Consider the following 13,078-nt stretch of genomic DNA (forward strand, 5'->3'; position numbering starts at 1 on the left):
TGTATGTGTGTGTGTGTGTGTGTGTGTGTGTGTGTGTGTGTTTTCTTTCTGGGGGTTTTTCTCTTTTTTTGGCTCAACACCTTCGTGTCCATGTAAAAAAAAAAACATTTCCAAGTGAATTCTACTGGAAACAATTTGTTTAAAGTAGAACGAAAGACCTCACGAGTTAGTCAAAACATTAGAGAGACATAGTAATAAAGACGGTTTCAAAGTTTTCGAAGCCTACTTGGATTTGGATAGTTTAGCCTTGTAAAGAAGCTTATGAAATGCTAGCACCTAAAATAAAACATAATAGTGAGTTGGTGGCTACAACTAGGCATAGACAAAAACTCTTCAACTGTCACCAATACTAAAAGTGTAACGCCCCAAAGCACAAGTTAACCAGAACCTTAGGAGGATTAAAAAAATAAAGACACATTCAGCTTTTTAGTACACATTTAAGTTTGGATAGCGTTGTTCCGGCAAAGAAGCGTATGGAATGCTAGCACCTATGATAAAATGAAAGAGTGTGTTGATGGCTTTATGTTAGCATGGACAAAGACTATTGTATTATAACTAATACTGAAAGTGAAACGACCGACTGCACAAGTTATAGTCCGGAGAACACCAAATGGACAACTTGTCGACCTCATTACACAGAAACCAAGTGGCGAAAAGTCATGATTTTTAGCATATGCTTCTGAATTCATAAAAACCTTTTTAAAAAATAAATATCTGGATTTTCGTGTGCATACGACTAATATAAAGAGGTGTTTTCTATATAATCATTAGTCTTTAATTACACAGTCTGCGCAGGGAATTTTTATTAGACTAAGAACGGTAGTTTAATGTTAGTTTTCTTCATTTTTTAAACTGACTGCACGCGCCGCAAGATTTGAGTTGTTTTCAGTTCAGTGGTTAGTGGGTGACAGTGGGTTTATTTTGATTGCCTGATTGAGTAAAAATTTCTTTCACATCTTCCGTTATTGAGATTGCATGCGTTTCAATTTGCTGTCGCATTTTCATAAATCACCATGGTTAGATAACTTAATTTACAAACCCCGAAAACGTTCCCTTAAAACTACTGAACTATTTCTCCATAGAAACTGATCGAGGCCGTCTCTTTTATTCTAAAACAAATCCCGAAAAAAAATACAAGACATGTTATGTTCAGGGAGAGGGTGGTTCTGTCTATGAATCTGCAAGGGGGTTGGGGAGGATGCCTAGTGACATTCCCATAAGCGCTTCAAAAGTAGCACTCAGTGTGTCCCCTCCCCTGAAATTTCTGGCTTAGCCCGAGCAACGACACCCTGTATTGTTATGGTTTTAGCATAGTACCGTACTTGCTATAATAAGTGTGCAGTTTTGAGTTTAATGATTAATTCATTACTAATGATTAAACAGATAGCACCTCTTTATTTTTGTAGCATATGCACGAAAATTGGGATTTTTTTTTTGGGTCTTTAAGAATTCAGAGGCGTATGCAAAAAATTAGAGAGGTACAACTAGGGATAGACAAAAACTTGTCAAATGTATTCAATACTAAAAAAAGTGTAGCGACCGACAGCAGAAATTAACCAAAATCGTTTAAGGATAAAGAAGTAATGACACCTTCGGCTTTTTAGTGCACATTTAGGTTTTGATAGAGTTATTCCGGGCTATGAAGCCTATGAAATGCTAGCACCTATGGTAAAACATAATGAAAATTTGGTTGTATTATGTTGGTAGGGACAAAAACTATTATATTATAACCGATACGGAAAGTGTTACGACCAACCTCAGAAGTTAATCAAAACATTAGTAGGACATAGAAATGAAGATGGTTTTGGGATTTTCAAAGCCCACTTGCGTTTGTTTAGAGTTTAGTCTTGTAAAGAAGCCAATTTAGACCAATTGTGGAGACTCAACTCAGCGAAGCCCAGTTTGCACATGACAAAGACCTCAATATCGTCTTCGTGGACCAGGAAAAGGGGTTCGACCAGGTAAATAGATTTCAACTTTGGAAAGGCTTAGAGGAATATGGTGTAACAGGATAATTGCTGGAGAGCATCATGGCACTTTATAAAATCAGCCTGTGTCGTGTAAGATCAAGAGAAGGACTATCGGACTGGTTCCCGATCAGGTCTGGGGTGAGACATGGGTGTGTTCTCTCTCCACTTTTCTTCATCTCTTACTTTTATAAAATCACGAAAGCAGCAAACCGAACGAGCTTCTATTTGCTGACAAACAGAATATATTAAAATACAGATGAACAGGCATTACAAAGAAAAAAAACCACAAAACTAAATAAGGAATGTAAACACCTAAACGTGAAAATCTCCATTTCAAAAACAAGTTACGAAGGCCAGTCGAAACCCAGGGAAACTCACATCCTTATTGACGGAACACAGCTCCAACAAGTAGAGAAACTTAAATATTTGGGAAATATCTTCACACCAGATGGGCGTATGGACAAAGAAATAGAAACAAGAACTCTGAAGGCAAATGCAGTGACCTACCAGATAGTACCCCTGCTCGATCACAAGAACATTCCAATCGAAGTAAAATCCCAGCTCACCAATATCATCTTCATACCAACATTAACATACCAGTGTCAAACGTGGTCTCTAAACAAGGCACAAGAAAGAAAACCAATGCATGCAGAATGAGGTGTCTCCGCAAAACCACCAATGTCACCAGAAGAGACCGCATAAGGAACGAGGCCATACGCCTACAAACCGGAATACCATCAGTAATAAATTTCATAGATCGTCAAAGAGTCAAAAGGTTCGGAGATCTTACCAGAATGACTCAGAAACAGCTATCGGCTGGGGCTTACCACACCCATGAATCTGGCTTTAAATCAAGAGGAAGACCAAGAAAAACCTGGCTGGATGGATTTAAAAAGGTCCTGGAACAACATAACATATCTATCACAGACGCTACACACCTAGCACAGGACCGAAAACTGCACTTCCCCTCGACATTTTAAGGATACGAAGGGACGGAAAGAGGAGGAAAAGTAAGTAAAAGTACATAAGTAAGAGTTAAAGTATATGGCTGTGGTCTATTTTGGTTGTTTTTGGTTGTGGCAGGGGGTTAGGCCTAGCCTAGTGTATTGTTTGGCTGAAAGTGTGAGAGTGAGTAAAGTGTGAGTCTCGGTTCCGTTGTATTGTTTGCAAGTTATATAAAAGCAGTCTGGGTTGCTACAGGTTAGATTTTAGAGGCGAGAGCTGTAGCAAGGCAGAGGAGGCCTGCTGAGAGTTCGGGTGGAGAAAAGGCTAGTTTGAGCCTCGGTTTGTTTCTGTGTAACGTGTGAGATTCCAACGCTGCTACCCCCTCTAGCTCCATGGCCGGCTTTGCCAGTAACCCTAGTGTTTTCAGTGCGGTGGGCCACATTTTGTACGGGATTGTCAAGAACGGCGACGACTACTTGTTTGTTTCCTATCTGGGGAAGAGGGGCATATACCCTCTCGATGCAAGGTCAACGAGTCTGGAGATCGGGGAGGGGGTGTCAAGAGCGGCTATTGTACAGAGACTGGGACAACCTGTGCTAGTGGCAGGTCAACAATTACATCCAAGGGCGGTGTGCGGGGTGTACCGATTATCAGGGTCTACAGCAACGGCAGGCGGCTTTGTGCGCTCGTGGACACTGGATGTTCTAATACAATGATCAGGTCCCGGTTTGTGAATGACTGAAAAAGGGAGGGGTACACCAAAGCATTCGACAGGAGGGTAGTTAAATGTAAGGGAACTGCTCCAGTTGAACTTGAGATCGCTGGAGAGTGTGTAGAAGCCCAAGCCACTGTGGTTGATGATATCGTTGGTAGTATCGACGTGGTGATCGGAATGGATGTCATAGAGAAGTTTTGGGGGTGACTGTTGGCGACAAAACTGTACAGTTTGGCAAGGTGGCGTGGCAGTCGTGGGCGGGTCTCCGGCACAGGTAACGCAGAGGCCCGATGGACTTACCATCTAGGACAAAGATTTTGAGGCAACCTTCGATGGGAATGTATGGACAGTTAGGTACTTTTGGAAGGACGTTTGTGCCCCAGAGTTGAGGAACAAGGTTGCCATGTATGACACTATTGACAATGGAATGCCGGGAGCAACGAGGGAGCTTTTCAACAAAGAGGTTGATAAATGGATTGAGGACGGAATACTGCTGCCATGGGATGGGGAGGTGGACGGAATTATCCCGTTGATGGCGGTCGAGCAGCCTACGAAAAACAAAGTCCGGTCAGTCCTAGACTTCCGTGAGCTGAACAAGTATGTAGAGTGCCACACAGGAAATGAACTTATTAATGTTTGTGCAGACAGGATGCGAGAGTGGCGGAAGATTGAAGGGGGGGGGGCAGAGATTGTGGACCTTAGCGTTGCATACTTACAACTTCGTGTCAGTCCAGATCTCTGGAAGCATCAGTTGGTGCAGTACAAGGGGAGAATTTATTGCTTGACAAGGGTAGGATTCGGCCTGAATTCCGCTCCAAGAATCATGACAAGGGTGTTAAAGACGGTGTTGGAACAGTCTCCTCGGATAGATAGAGCCACTAGCTCTTATATGGACGACATTCTTGTGGACGTGTCACAGCTGAGAGCAAGAGAAGTAATTTCGCATTTAGTGAGATATGAGTTACTGGCAAAGCCGGCCATTGAGCTAGAGGGGGTAGCAGCGTTGGAATCTCACACGTTACACAGAAACAAACCGAGGCTCAAACTAGCCTTTTCTCCACCCGAACTCTCAGCAGGCCTCCTCTGCCTTGCTACAGCTCTCGCCTCTAAAATCTAACCTGTAGTAACCCAGATTGCTTTTATAAACTTGCAAACAATACAACTCAACTGAGACTCACACTTTACTCACTCTCACACTTTCAGCCAAACAATACACTAGGCTAGGCCTAACCCCCTGCCACAACCAAAAACAACCAAATAGACCACAATGGCATAATTGAAGTCATACTTGCCGACGAAACATTCTTTTCTTCAACGAAACATTCTTTTCTTCAACGAAACATTCTTTTCTTCAACGAAACATTCTTTTCTTCAACGAAACATTCTTTTCTTCAACGAAACATTCTTTTCTTCAACGAAACATTCTTTTCTTCAAAAATAAGTTTGAAGAAGAGGTTTTTCTCTTTATACTTTCTTCCAGAATCATTTGCAATTTCATGTAGAACTCACTGATAAGGGTGCTTTCTTTATTTCAGTAATCTTGGTTTCCAGATGTCAGAGCCCCAACAAGGTCACGAAATCCGTCACATATTGGCTGACGTTCAGCTGGTGGAAGGGAGAGTGCAGACGATGGGTAACGCGGCAGACGATATCTCTATCGCACCTTTTGACGAAGCCAATCTAGAGGAGTTTATTCAATTTGACAACCACATGCGTGGTTATGGTAATAATGCGCATGCGTCGGTGGTAGCGAGATGTACCAAAGTGCTCGTGGCAAGGAGAAAGTTGAACAAAAAATGTGTGGGTTACGTATCTGCCTTAATGAAGAGAGAGGAAATTGTTCTAGAAGGATTGTTTGCAGATTCAGATGACATTGCCACCTTATTGTTCAGGTGAGTTTTGTGTTACATGATCTTCATATTGCTCTGAGATAATCTTTTTGCTTTTTGTTTTTGCTTTTGTTTGCATGAGTGTAATGTTCCAAGCAGTCTGGAGGATCAGAGTCTGTCATCTTGGAATCCTACTAGTTATCCTTTATTTCTTCTAACAACCCCCCCCCCCCCCACAAACACACACACAGTCGTGCCTCACACCATATTCCTTCTCTGTTGAAACTTTGAAACTCGAGCATGAGCCCTTCGACACTTTTTGGATAATGTTAAAAGAAAAAACACAAAACAACCCTCTTCTCTTAAAACCTGAGCACTTATCCCTTTATCTCTTCCATATCTTTCAGCCTCCCCTCCTCGAACTTATTTTTCTCTGGAAGGACATTAAACTCAGAGGAAATATTCCGAGAAAAAAAACAATACTAATTCCTACAGCACAGAAATTCGAACCTGGAACTTTCATGTATTTGTATAGATCAAGAATCGAATAGCTGGATGAAACACGAATGTACTCAATTTTGGCTTTTAGTTATACATATTAAAATAGTTTTAGAGTTTAGCACACTACAAAAAAAGGGGTAAAATAAAATTGAATTATTTTCTGCCTGTCTCTTCAACACGTTTTGCTATGCTTTCTTTTTAAAAAGCATTCCTGTGGAAAACTTTGTTCTTTCATAATTGCATTTTTGGGCTAAAGAAACCCACCAATCCGGTGCTTCAGCAGTTTCATTTGTTTGCAAAATAACAAGCTGTTCCCTAATGTAATAACTCTCAAAGTTAAATGAAAAACTGGTGACCATTATCACAAACACAGATTATGGTAAATTTGAAGAAGAACAATTTTGAAAACCCTGCATGACATCTTATTTTTGTCCCGAACAGAGAAATTCTTAACCAGTTCCCAGAGACGAGAAAGGTCAAGTTACAGATGTTTCCATCCAATCAGTTTCTCGTGAAGTTTGGCCAAGTAGTGATGTCAGAGGTGTACAACAGGTACAGCCGAGGAGGAAACCCTACCCCTGTGCCAGAAGCCAAGACATACAATGTATCTGACTGTGGCTATACCCTATGAGAGGCTTAGACTTCTCAGTGGTGGAAAGCTTTTACTAAACCCTAAACCTGCTGTTATTTTTTCTTTTTTAGTAAAATTTGTTACTACAAAGCATGACTTTTTCTTTCAGCTCCACTTCCAACTGATTATTCTGCAAGAACAACCAACCGAATTAGTGTAAGTTAACTGACAATTTATTTTTCTCAGACAATCACAGTCACACTTTGTGCAGTATTTCATTTTTTTCTGCTAACGTATTTCCTGTTGAAAACTCAGCTTTGGTATTTATTTTCTTTTTCTTTCTTTGGTTGTAGCAAGATGTGCCCTGAGCCCCAACTCCCCCAACACACCAGAATTCTTTACGACTATGCATGCATGGCATAAAGAATAAAGCCCAGATAAGGGACTTTAATGCAGAATAAGAAATGTACGTCTCAGTGATCCTGTTGAGAAGGATGAAGATGATCTAGTTCGGTTAATAAATGTAATGGGGGTTTTTTAAGAATATTTTTCTCATTTTGAGTTATATTGTTATTAGAGTGACAAGCACCTTTCTATGTACATATTGAGTTTGAAAAGCTAGTCTTCTTGGATCCATATTTCTAGTCTAGTTTGCTAAATGCTGCGCTGCGATGAGGTGAAACGGTGTAAATTAAATAAGATAATTGATTTATTGTATTCATTGGTTATCATAGTTATGATAAGTCATGTATTATTTAATAAAGGTCAAAATTGTCTTAAGAGATAATTGACTTTTAGTGACTGAGTGATTAGCTTGATGATTATTGATTTAGATCTATTTATTTAATATTTGAACAGTTTATCTATAAAGAGGTGAATTGCATCATATTTTTTAAGGCAACCCTGTTCTGGGCTATGCCCGCTTTTTCTTTGGATATAGACTAAGATGAGCTTTCATCAGACTCACTTAATGAGCACATTCCATTCCTAATTTCAATAGTTTTATTGACTTCTCTTTCGTGTTCAGTCATTTCAGACTGTTATGAGCATAGAGAACAAAAGATTGACATATAGCTGACATATGGGGCTGTTTCACACAAAGCTGATGCAGGACAAAAAAAGGGTACGTCATCAAAAATCAATCTTAAGATCTTATTACAACACGCTCTGGTCAAACAAAATGTATAGAATTAAGGTGTCAGTGGCTCAGATACTTTCATAATATTATCATAGCAATATCGCTTTATTAAGAGAATTACAAAGCACAACATGACCAGGCCCAGTGGTAAAGCTACCGGAACCGTAATCGTGAAATTGTGGTTTCGATGGTTCGAGTCTCAGCCTGGTCCGACGTTGTGTCCTTGGGAATGACATTTTACACGAATTTCCGATCTGGCTTGTTTCTTTCGGGGGTGGACATTAAACTCAGAAGTCCCGCCTCTTAAATAACCAAATAATGTTGATAGGAGCGCTATACCCATACCATCTCACCATTTTCACAACATTGCTACAATGATATGAGGAGAATTTATAAAACTTCTACAAAAGCGCTTCGTGTGGTTTTTTATTAATTCATCATTACTACAGAAACACAAACAAGGCACACTGGATCTGGTCATGCATAGTGCCAATCATGAAAGGGGAAATAAAAATAGTTTTATCAATCTTTCTTTTATACTCAGTCATCTCAGACTTCAAACGTTAGATCAAGGAGCGCAGAGAACTAAAAAAAAAACCAACAACAACCACAACAACCACAACAACAAGACCAATAACAAACAAATATCAGATCAAGTCTCTGCTTTGTTTTTGGGTTTTTTAATCGGTCAGCTTAGCTATCGTCTGTCTTTCGTTTCTTCGGTTTGTCTGTGACTTGCAAGATGTCGAGCGAGTCCGCCTTGATTATTGCTGTTAAACCGACGCATTTCAGGCCTGGTCTTTGAGGGTATGTAACTGCTGCCCTTCCTGGAATGATTGAGAATTGTCTGCGTTACGTCCCTTGAAAACTAAATTTTTAGGGACAATGCTGCTGAAATTTCTATCTTGAAATGAGGATCTTCCATACTTGGCTTAACATTGAAATTACACATTTGGTGGGATAGGGATTGAGAAAAAAGATTCAAAACTCACATTTGCGTATCAGCCGACAGGGTCAAATAATGGTCGCAAAATGACGAAAATTCATCAATTGCATGAGAAGTTTATTGCTCAATTAATTGTATACCAATCTTATTCAAATTTTGCCAGGATATAAAACAAACTAAGATCTAAATTCGTACAACAAGGATTTTCAATTAAAGCAATTTCAAAACTTTTACGGCTTCTTCACTTTAGTGTACCCACTGTAATGACAATTTAAGAGGGTAGGTTTGTTAAAAACATATTTCTTAAAAAGTACTTTCCAATAAAAATTGTTCCTGTTGTACGAATGTTCACAACATCATAATAGACCTGAGTACAAAGTTTCATCCAATTTGGTGCACAAATAATTGAATGGTACGAATTTCTGTAGAAAAATTTGTGAAATGAGAAAATAACAAAAAAACGACCAAAAAAGTCATATTTACTCACAACTTCTCAATTATTTTGTTCACGTCTTCAAGCGTGGTATTATTCAGGAAATGCAAAAGGCGGAAAATGAGCTTAACAACGATAACAAACACCTTGTGGAAGGATGCAATGTGTTGTTTGAATTGTGACGTCACTTGGTTCAGTTTATGTGTTTTTCAGTAAAACACACGTGGAAAGACCTTGATCTATTCCTACAGTGTACACATTTCAAGGGCAATTTATTTCAGGAAGAGAACTTTCTTTAGTATAACTGACCATAATAATATTATTATGACGACGTGTAGAAATGGTTCAAAATTGAATACTTGATGAAAATTCGATATTCATCCCGATTTCCCACCAACATATTCCCTTAAAATAAAATTGACTTTTTAAAAAACTGAACAACCTGTGGCGCATCAGTTTGGTCAAAATGGCAACTGAACGATATTGTAAAATTTTCGAAATGATGGACCCATCAATATGTCCATGAGGGGTTCGATCTAGACTTTTCTATCTAGTGCTAAAGGGGACAACAGTTACATAGACTAATGTAGAGAGGGTTCAGAGTTAAGTAGAAGCAAGTGGAAGGCTGTAGGGATTAGTGACAGTGAATTTTGTGCTAGATCTGGGAATAATAGTGGACGAACTTTTTTTTTGGGGGGGGGGGGTTGTTTGTTTGTTGTTATTGTTTTGTTGGTTGTTGTTGTTTTTTGTTGTTGCTTTTTATGCTAAGTGTCTTCGGTGCTCGCAACTGCATAAGGTCATATGAGAGCGTGTGGGACACATTAAACATTTTCAGTTGGCAGGAGATTTTGAATTTTGCCAGGGTGGTGGCTGAAGTCTACTCTTATCAATTTTGGACTACCAAGGAATCTTTAACATGCGCAACTTGCATACGGGACCTCCGAGATTTTTCGCCCTTATTCGAGAAAGCTAGGTGAAGATCTTCTCTACAATAAGTTCAGGGGTGTGGCCAAGATACAGCATGGCAGTAAGAAGAAGCCAACGAGTAGCAGTAGACAGGCTCCAGAAAGGGCCAGGGGCCAAGACGAGGGGGCAAAGGAGGTGAGGGGTGGAGGCAAAAAGTGAAGACGAAAGCAGACGGCAGAACATTTTTAGAGAGCAGGAAGGTATGTGAAAGGAATACATTTTAGAGAGGATAATGTTCCGTCGCTCTCCTGATTTGAACCCAGGACCTATTGAATGAGGGGTGACTCTAGCCACGAGAGTCCCCTAAACGAACTGTATAAATGAAACAAATACATGTAATAGTGATCAGTGATAATGACTGATGAAAATGACCTCGAACCTATAGTCCCAGGGCCATGCCCTGCCCCCCCCCCCTCCGTTTAAACATAAAAAGAAGCATTGTTGAAAAATTAAAAACATGTACAGCAGGAGTTGGTTTCTTCCCGTCGTTGTGGACTAAACTTGCTTCCCAGACTTTCACTCTGGGTTGGTCACCAAGGCAAACTTTGACAATTTGAACAAAAACACAAGTGTGTTATATATTTCAAAGTAACATAATTATATTGTTGTTCTGTTGTTCAAGCCTTCTTTTGTTGTTTGGAGCATGGTTTTCGAGTTCTGAAAGTTTATTTGTTTTCAAAAAGGAGCCTCTCGGCTGTTGACTGTGAAATATATTTGCACCTGAAATGTTCCCCTCTTACAAAAATATTTACAAGGTTATGTCTTCAGTGTGCCAGTTCAGCAACAAGTGAAGTTTCATGAGACAGATTGTAATTCCATTGTTATCCTCCAGAGGAATATCCTTATAGGTTTCCTTAGCTCCTGGAGGGGACAACACACAGGTGTCTGATGGCCATCTAGGATAAAACATCATCATCTGTCCTTCTGTTGGACAGATGAATCTCTCATCCACCAAGTAGCTAGACACCCTTAATACATGTACATATGTATTTGACTCATAGCTGAGGGTAAGAGATCATTTATGGACGCCTCGATTCGCCTGATGACCCCTTCGCTAGACATGCCGAATGCCGAGTCATTTAATAACAGTAGCAGAACAACTAAAACTACCCAGCCTCGCCCTCTGTCTTCATTGCCAGTTGGTCCGCAGCTAATTGGGTATTCGCTGCAAGCTAACCTCCCTATCTGGAGATCGTCCACAATCCGGCACATGTGACGCGCTGGGTTGGAGGTGGTCGTCCGTGCTGCAACCAGGCATACACAAAAATAATAAAAACAAAACTGAGGGTGTAACGACCGACATAACAAGTTACTTCCGTTATTAGGATAAAAATACATGCAAGGCTGGTTCCAGGTTTTCAAATCAAATCTAGGATTTTACATAGTTTCTGTATAAGAGTGCTTGTAAAATTGCACATCCAGTTTTAAAACACACGTGTGCATTGGTTGTTGCAACTAGGTATACACAAAAATAAATAGATTATAACCAAAACTGAGAGTGTATCAACCGACATGACAGTTACCTCCATTATTATTATGAAAAGATAAATAAGGCTGGGTCCAAGTCCTAAGACCAAATCCAGACTTTTCACAGTTTTGTCATTTCAAAAGTGTTTGCGCAAATCCCGATTTTTAACACACATACTGTGTGTTGGTTGTTACAACTAGGCAAACACAAAAATATTAAACTAAAATTTAGAGTGGAACGACCGACATAAAAAGGTTACTTGAGATATTAGGATGAAAAGAAATATATGGCTGTTCCAGCTTCTTAGGTCAAATCTTGGCTTTTACATTGTTTGGTCAGTATAAAAGTTTGTAACATTGCACGTCCGGTTGTAAAACTCACTTATCTGTAGGTTGATACAATTAGGCTTACACAAACAATAAAGACTCTCGGCTTCCGAGAAAACATACAGCTGAAGAAGTCGATTGAACTCTTAAACACCGATTTAAAAAATCTTTCGTTTTGAAACACCAGGTACCCATTCCCACCTGAGCTTAGCCTCGAATCCCCGAACCTGCAAGCTCGCGATTACGACTCCGATATCCTAACCACTGGACTACCTGCGACGTCACAGATTCGGGGAGGGGGTGGGGAAGAGAGAGAGAGAGAGAGAGAGAGAGAGAGAGAGAGAGAGAGAGAGAGAGAGAGAAGTGGGGCCAACCAGTGGCGCCCAACGAACACCCACTCTCAACATCTTGAAGCCCACTGTAAGCTTTTTCTTTTCTCCTTTCAACTTGATCCGGGCCCGCTGATTGCTCATTTGGCATCATGCTGGACTACGAAGCGGATGGCCCTGGGTCTAATCCCCAAAACGGTGTTCTGAACTTGAGTTGTTTCGGGAAGTTTTAAGGCTCTCCATCTATTTGGCTCGGTGCTGTCGGGGAGACGTTGAATTCGAAGGTCCTATAATCTCTTAAATAGTATTACAACGCTGAAAAAAGGTGCGACACCTCTATACAATTTCGCATTTCGCAACTTGACTGTCAATTAAAGTCGTTTCATACCTCATCACTTCTTACATCTGTCTTTATCATTTACGATTTCTCAATTTTCTGCATTATCGTATTACATGTATATCATTCTCAATAAGCTAACATTAATCCAAGTTCGCCTACACTAATGTCAGCCCTATATAAGAACCTTCTAAAAAAACGCAAGGAAAGTGGAAAGTGTACAGGTGATTGTCTTGAACAGGTGGCTGCAGGAGCAGGTTCGACTGTGCGCCATAATTTATAAACAGCACGTCTCATGTCAGGTCTTTCGGCATAATATTATATTTTGACACGAAAAGGGGGGGGGGATATCTAGTATGTTTTAATAAGTGTTTTACGGCACTTGCAACACAATAATGCCATATTAGTGCCGAAGATCAGAGGTGTTACAAGAGAGTAACAAACACAATAAAGAAGGAGTGGAAAATAAGAACAATAGATGAGAAGGAGCATTAAACCACACCAGAGCACCCGCCAACCACCCACGGACGTTTAGTAAATCTGGGACTACAGGAGGAAACCTGAGATAAGGGAGGAAAATGTCAGTGTGGCCTACGAAAACATG

At 40.1% G+C, this 13,078-nt stretch overlaps 1 long non-coding RNA gene across 1 annotated transcript in view; it reads right to left on the bottom strand.

The window, feature by feature from the left end:
- Positions 1-8,333: 8,333 nt before the first annotated feature.
- The window catches only part of LOC118477691, a 15,791-nt gene continuing 11,046 nt past the window's right edge, over positions 8,334-13,078 (bottom strand). The window contains exon 2 of the long non-coding RNA XR_004858546.1: positions 8,334-8,496. This is a non-coding gene — a long non-coding RNA (uncharacterized LOC118477691). The remainder of the gene's footprint in view (positions 8,497-13,078) is intronic.

This window comes from Aplysia californica, unplaced genomic scaffold (genome assembly GCF_000002075.1).
Source record: "Aplysia californica isolate F4 #8 unplaced genomic scaffold, AplCal3.0 scaffold00182, whole genome shotgun sequence".
Taxonomy (NCBI): Eukaryota; Metazoa; Mollusca; class Gastropoda; order Aplysiida; family Aplysiidae; genus Aplysia; species Aplysia californica.